The following is a 7,500-nucleotide window of genomic DNA, read 5'->3' as shown; positions in this document are numbered from 1 at the left end:
GCTTTAAATGTGGAGCTTCCCTGATGCACTTAACCAGTGCTTTATTTTACAAACTTCTTCAGAAACAGCATTATTACCAAAAAAAGGTGCAACTAACTGGTCAGAGATTGCAACTATGGTCAGAGAATGGGAAACTTCTGGAATCTGAAAACCGTGAGTTTGAGCTCTGACTCTGCATGAGCTGCTTCTAGTGGTAGAAGCTGTTTGTTCTCTCTGTGACTCGGTTTCTTCCCTCTAAATGGAGAGATGTGTCACATCTGGTGAGTTGTTTTGAGAGTTCAGTGAGGTAGTGCATGTGATCTTCATTTTCAATGTGCTGTTCAATTAAAGTAATGATTTGCTATGGACCGAATCTGTCCCCCTGAAATTTAAATGTCGAAACCCGATCTGGGATTTGGGGAGGGAGCCTGCAGGGGGGTGATTAGGGTTTGATAGGAGCGCGGTGAGATTAGAGCAGACACCCAAGGGTTTGCTCCATCTCTCTACCATGTGAAGACACAGTGAGGAGGCAGCCGTCTGCAAGCAAGGAAGAGAAACCTCCCCAGAACCTGACTGTGCTAGCACCCTGATCTCAAACTTCCAGACTCCAAAAGGGTGAAGAAATACGTTTTCTGCTTTTTAAACTGGCTGGTCTGTGGTATTTTGTTATAGAAACCTTGGCCAACTAACACATTATTGTAACATAGATCGCTAGTTCATTCTCAAACATCTACACCAAGAACTATACCATCTCAAACCAAGAACTACAGTTGGGTGCTGTGAACGCAGGACAGCTCTTGTCCACAAGGAACACAGAATCTAGATGGAGAGACAGCAGAAAGGTAGATACTTATACAGAAACTAAGTGCAATGATTAAAATATGTACAAAAAAATTCTAGGCTGCCTGTAGCTCAACTGTATTCCCAGTAGCCATTTTCCTAGAAGAGATATGGAAAAAAAAACTGAATTGAATCTCCTGAAAATAAGAGTGGGGATTACTTAAGAACATTAGGTGATGGGCATAATCATGGGGTAAAATTCTATGATATCAGAAGTGTGAGGCCAGCAGCAGGTTGCCACTGGTTTCCAAGCATGGAAAAAAGAAAAAGAAACCAGAGACACAGAGAGTAATTATACTGATTATGGGAAGTCATTGCCACACTAAGCCAACAGGACAATTTTCAGCAAGGGAATAATGGAGTCAGACTCCTGTTCTCGGTAGATTGCTCTGGTGGTTAGAGAATAGATTCGCCAATGGGCCTGGATGTGGAGAGAAAAGTTGGTAGACGATTTTAGTAGGTCTTTATTCATTCATTCCTTTATCCATTCCTTCATTTATTCAACAAATGTTTTTTGAGCACCGACCGTGTTTCAGGTCTCTTCTTGACAATGGAAATACATTCGATAAGACAAATAAGGTCCCTGTCCCATGGATCTCTGTGTTAGATGCTCTCTTCTGGGGAAGGTGGTCAGTGAGCAAGAAAATAGATTTGATAATTTCAGTGAGTGATAAGTGCTATGATAAAAAATAAAGTTGAATGAGAAAACTCAAAGTTGAAGTTTATTTTAGCTAGAAGGTACAAAGAAATTCATTTTGAAGAGTTGATATCCAAGCACAGAATTCAATAATTATCTGGAAAAGCTTAGAGTTAAAAAAATGTCCTCCTCTGAAGGAACAGCAAGTGTTTTGCATGGGAAGGCAGAAGAAGAGTGTGTTGGAGGAAAGGAAGTCAGGCAAGGACCAGGAGGCATTTCCCAGAGGTAAAGTGGACCTATTATTTCCTATAATAATGCAGTTGGCCTTTTTTCCATTGCTTAAACCATTCCAATTATTATAATAGACAGGTACAGAAAATTACATAAAGAGAAAGTGTAGTTTGATAAATTATTATAAAGCATATATCCTTGCGGCTACTGCTCAAATCAAGACAAGGAATTTCACTGTCTCTCCCTCATACACCCCCAACCCCCTTAAAATTATTAATCACCATCTCTATTCTTAGAGTAGTCTCTTCTCGGTGTTTCTTTAGCGGTTTATCACTTGAAGAAGCATTTCTAAACAGTTTGTTTTAGGTTTGCTAGTTCTGGCTTTAAAATGGCTGTTAATCTCTAAATATTCTATTTTCATCCCTTCCTTCCCTTACGATTTTTGGATGAATCCTGGTATTTGATGTTGATGGCATCCCATGGCAAGGTTTGATATCCCTCTTTTCCCTGTAGTTTCTGTGAAGCTGATATTTAGAAAGAATTTATCAGATTCATGGTTTGTTTGTTTCCTGCTTTTCCTTGTTTGTTTTTTTCTGCAAGACGAATGGTGGTGAAATTTTCTTTCTTTCTTCTTCTTGTGACATTTTCTGTTAATGGTGTTTGATGCCTGTACCTAGGAGTTCATTAGGAGTTGGAAAATAATGTTATTTTAACATTTTATTTTTTCATTTATTGCTTTGAATATGACTGCAAACAGGCATTTCTTTGCATCTGTTTTTTAGATAACCAGTGATACTGTGCATACAGGAAAGGTATGATAAATGCTTGATTCTTAACTTTTCACTTACCAGTTTTCAAGGTAACCAATTGGTGACAATTAGTTTCCTATTTTTTTTTTTTTTTTTTTTTTTTTTTTTGAGACGGAGTCTCGCTCTGTTGCCCAGGCTGGAGTGCAGTGGCGCGATCTCGGCTCACTGCAAGCTCCGCCTCCCGGGTTCACGCCATTCTCCTGCCTCAGCCTCCCGAGTAGCTGGGACTACAGGCGCCCACAACCGCGCCCAGCTAATTTTTTGTATTTTTAGTAGAAACGGGGTTTCACCGTGGTCTCGATCTCCTGACCTTGTGATCCGCCCGCCTCGGCCTCCCAAAGTGCTGGGATTACAGGCGTGAGCCACCGCGCCCGGCAGTTTCCTATTATTGTTATAGTAAATAACTACAAACCTATAATAAAAACTTATTCTCTTGCAGTTTTGGGGGTGAGAAGTCTAAAACAGGTACCTAGGGCTGGTTCCTTTGGAGGCTCTGGGGAGAAGCCACTCTGTGTGTTCCAGGGGCTCGGTGCCTCCTGCACTCCCTGGCTCCTGGTGCCCTCCTACATCCTCAAGGCCAGCAGCATAGAAGATTCACTCCTCTATCGCCTCTGCCTCTGTCCTCATGTCTCCCTTTGCATTCTCTGAGCCTCCAGTATCCCTCTTAGAAAAACCCTTGTGAATACATCAGATCCACCCAGATAACCCAGGAAAACACCCCGTCTCAAGGTCCTCGACTTCGTCACATCAGTAAAGTCCCCTTGGTTATATAAGGTAAAATATTTATAGGTTCTGGGAATTAGGATGTGGACATATTTAAGGTGGTGGTTATTCTGCCTACTGCAGTAACAAATTATTTTTTCTTAAATAGTATTTTGCACATATGAATTTACACACATTTCGTGGGTTTCAATTAACTGTAGTATCAGTTCAGATTGTCCTCCTGTCATTGGCCAGCGGGATTGGTGGGATCCTGAACTTTTTTATCTGGCCATGATAATCTGTCTTAGCTTCCTTTTATCTATCTGGTATAACTACATACTTCCAAGAAACTCTGCTTTCTTTTCATGGGAAATAGTATTTCAAAACCACAATCTGTCCATTACTACTGTGTTAGTTTTTTTTTCTTCCTAGGCTTTACCAATTCAAATTTATGATAAAAATACCCTTTTTTATCTTATGGATGTATTTCCATTCTTCCATATTAAGTGTTCTGGGTTTTGAGACACCTAACTAGAATTTTTTCATAATTACTTGCTTGCTTTTTGTCCACACTACATGTATGACAGTTTCAAAATAGCAGTACCAACTCAACTGACCTGGTATGATGTAGCACATACTCACTCCCATTTGATAGTTGTACTACATCTACATTGTCAAAGCCATAGCTGTCATGTTCTCTATTCTTTTTCCCTCCCATGTGGTCTCACTGTCATAGATAGCTACATATTTAAGGTTTACACCAGCAGTAGTATTAATTCCTTTGGTAATGTGATGCTCATTATCCAGAATATTTTCCAGAGAGGAATTATGGAAGAAATATTCCTGAGTGTTTGTACATTGATTAGCATTTGTCTGTGATCCTCATAGTCAAAAGCAAATTTGAATCGATGATAATGCTGGGTTCACATTCTCTTTCATTGGTTGTCTTAACTGTGGTTCTCCATTTGTTTTTGCAGCCTAAGTCTTGCTGTTAAGAATTCTGTGACAATTTTTTCCCTGTTAAAATTTACTTGGTTTGGGGGCTTAGATTCACAAATGGTTTCTTTTTCTTTAACAAGACTATGTCTTGGTGTTAGGCATTCTGCATTAATATTTTTGGATAGATTATGTACTCTTCCAATATGTACTTTCAGATTTTTAAAAATAGATAGTTTTTCAGGAGAGTTTTCTTGCTTAATAGATTTTAGTATTTGTTGATTATTTGCTTTAATTTATTTTTTTAAGGACTCCTATAATACATATGTTGGATCTTCTCTTCCCCTTTCTTTAATAATGGCCTTTTTCTTTCTTTTATCCTTTTTATCTCCTTCTTCATTGGTCTCTGATTTTGCTCATTTTCATTCTCTATTCTTGAAAGACATCATTTATTTTGCTTATTTGCCCCTGTGTTCATTCTAGTTCAGTATTCAATTCTCAACTGATACTTCTTTTCATTATAATTCTTTCAAGCTATCTCTCCTAAATTCTGCATTTTTTACAATTCTAGTATATGTTATTTTTTCATAGCTTGCATTATTTTCTTAGTGTTTTATTTTAAAATAGCTGGTTATATTTTCATGAACGTCTTTGGCACATTTTCCTGACATTATAGTTATTTTTCAGTAGAAATGTTATTTCGTGTATTTTTAAAAATAATGACTTAGCATGGGATTTAACTTCAGCACTTTTTTCTTATGCTTTTTTTGTGAAATTACTTTGTCTGAACCATTAGAAAAGGTGTGGACCAGGATATCTTTTTTTTTTTTTTAACTCCAGAGAGTGCCCTGCCTATTGTCGGCTGTGTTGTTTGAAAGTCTGGTCATTACTTTGTGAGAGCTCTTGGCTTTCCTCTCAAATGTTTTTCTAGACCTTTCCTTACTGGTTTTTTGTTTGTTTGTTTCATTTTTCTTGTCCCACTAAATATGTATTCTTGCCTAAACACTTATTCCCAGCATAACGTTTTGTACCAGAGGTTATTTGATTGGTAAGTTTTAAAAGTTCATAAAGTCTGATTCTCCTGGTTTCTACTAACTTTCCTGCAGGTCCTTCCACTCACCTTCTTTTTTTTTTTTTTTTTTTTTTTTGAGACGGAGTCTCGCTCTGCCGCCCAGGCTGGAATGCAGTGGCCGGATCTCAGCTCATTGCAAGCTCCGCCTCCTGGGTTTACACTATTCTCCTGCCTCAGCCTCCCGAGTAGCTGGGACTACAGGCACCGCCACCTTGCCTGGCTAGCTTTTTTTTTTTTTTTTGTATTTTTTTAGTAGAGACGGGGTTTCACCGCATTAGCCAGGATGGTCTCGATCTCCTGACCTCGTGATCCACCCGTCTCGGCCTCCCAAAGTGCTGGGATTACAGGCTTGAGCCACCGCACCCAGCCCCTTCCACTCACCTTCCATTGCAGGGAGCAAACCTCTTCCCATTTCATCTGTGGAGAAAATTGGCCCCTGTGATTCCCAGCGAGTTTTTCTCAGCTCGTGTGGCCTGTGGGATGCTCAGTCATGTCTTCTGCTTCCCCAGGCAGAGTCCAGGGTCCCACATCGATGTGGTAGTTGTGATTTTCCACAGTCCTTCAGGCTGGAGTTTGTAGAGTCACACTGCACTGAGCTTTATCATAGACAATGTTCACAGGCCTTTGCTTTCACTATCTTGATGCTCCTCGTTGCTCTACTTGTTTATTAATGGATTCAGGGATATTAAAAAACTATGCTGCCTTACCTGCCATTGACTCAGAATACCAAAAAGGTATAAATTTTTTTTTGTGAAGGATGGACTACCACTAGGGTATTTTGAGCAGAGAAATAAGATGCTCTGGTTTCTATATTTACCTTATTCCCTTTTCTGTTGTGGGGAAAATCAGTGCTGGAGTGGGCATCCCAGGGCAGGAGCAGGAGACCAGCAGGGGCAGCTGCTGGCAGTGGCGGGTCTCAACTCCGTGGCAGGCAGGAACGGGATGTCTTAGATGCGCTTCCTTCCTAGGGCACTTGCCACGGAAGCAGGGGGCGAGGAAGAGAGTGCAGGAGCCTGTGATGGACCTGAGCTTTCAGGTGTAAAAGCTGACTGGGGGCCTGTGATGAACCTCAGATTTCAGGTACATGAGTTGCCTGGCAGGTGTTGCCCTTTTGGGAGACAGGGACACTGGGGAGGAATTGATCCAGACAGGGGTGGAAATGGTCCTTTTAGAACACATTCCGTTTGAGGGGCACATTAAGAACCCAGGTGCATCTGTGGAACAGGAAGTTGGTCATTGGAGTTTGGAGCCCAGGTGAGAGGTCAGGCTGGATGCACAATTACAGGGCAGCATCTTTCTTCTGAAGGAAGGAGCATACATGAGGGAAGGAGAGGCTGGGTCCTGAGTGCCAAGCTTAGAAAATGCAAGAAAATCATGCAAAAAGTGTCGAAATAAGCAGTCAGTGAGGTCGTAGGAAAACTGTAGGTGTTTTCTTTTCTTTTCTTTTCTTTTTTTTTTTTTTTTTGAACGCCATGGGAAAATTCCAACTTATTCCAATAAGAGATGAGAGGGACTTGACCTATATTCATGACAATGGGCACAGCAGGGCAGAGTGATTCAGAATATAATTGGAAAGACAAATTGCTAGAGATATGTAGCTGGCTGGATGTTAAGTGAGAGGGACTGGGAAGCCACAGGTGCTTTCTCAGCATCCCGCATGGCCATGGGATGGAATGACCAGCTCCTGAGCCAGGAGAGAGGAGAGAGGAAGTTCTAAGGCTCCTTGAAGCACAGGTCAGGGATCACCCATGCACTTGCAAGCGGACCTTTGACTCCTACCAGTGAAGTTGGTAGCAATGGAAGCATTAACTTGACTGAGTGAGTGCCTGTGTGTCCACATTGCTCTGTGAAAACCTTCCCATATGGTCGATGGTGAAGAGCAAATTCATTAGTGGTTGCTCACTGCAGGGGAAGGGAAAATGATCTAAAAGGCTGGCGGGAACTTTCTAGGGTGTTGAAAATGTGCTTTCCATGGTGATTTCCATGTCAAAACTCATTAAATCGAACACTTAATATAGGTGCATTTTATTGTATGCTAACTATAACTCAACACTATTCACTATTCAACTGAAAGCAATGTTCTTGGTTGTGAATATTACCGTTTCAACAAAAACAGATGACTCACCCCTCAGTGTATATATCATGCATGCATGATACAGTTTCCAGATGACAATATAGGTTTATCCAACTATTCCCTCCTTCACCTCAAGTGAAAATCCACTGATCTCGAATATATGCCCCCATAAACAAAAAAAAGTCTGTTGTAGAAACCATGGCAAGGCTGGATATTATTC

At 40.7% G+C, this 7,500-nt stretch overlaps 1 long non-coding RNA gene across 1 annotated transcript in view; it reads left to right on the top strand.

Annotated features, from left to right (window-relative positions):
- The window catches only part of LOC105489285 (uncharacterized), a 49,471-nt gene that overhangs the window by 37,335 nt on the left and 4,636 nt on the right, over positions 1 to 7,500 (top strand). The gene's annotated exons all lie outside the window — the stretch shown is intronic.

Source organism: Macaca nemestrina, chromosome 19 (genome assembly GCF_043159975.1).
Source record: "Macaca nemestrina isolate mMacNem1 chromosome 19, mMacNem.hap1, whole genome shotgun sequence".
In the NCBI taxonomy this organism is placed as follows: domain Eukaryota; kingdom Metazoa; phylum Chordata; class Mammalia; order Primates; family Cercopithecidae; genus Macaca; species Macaca nemestrina.
The sequence above is the reverse complement of the archived record's forward strand: the minus strand, read 5'-3'. Positions and strand labels throughout refer to the sequence as shown.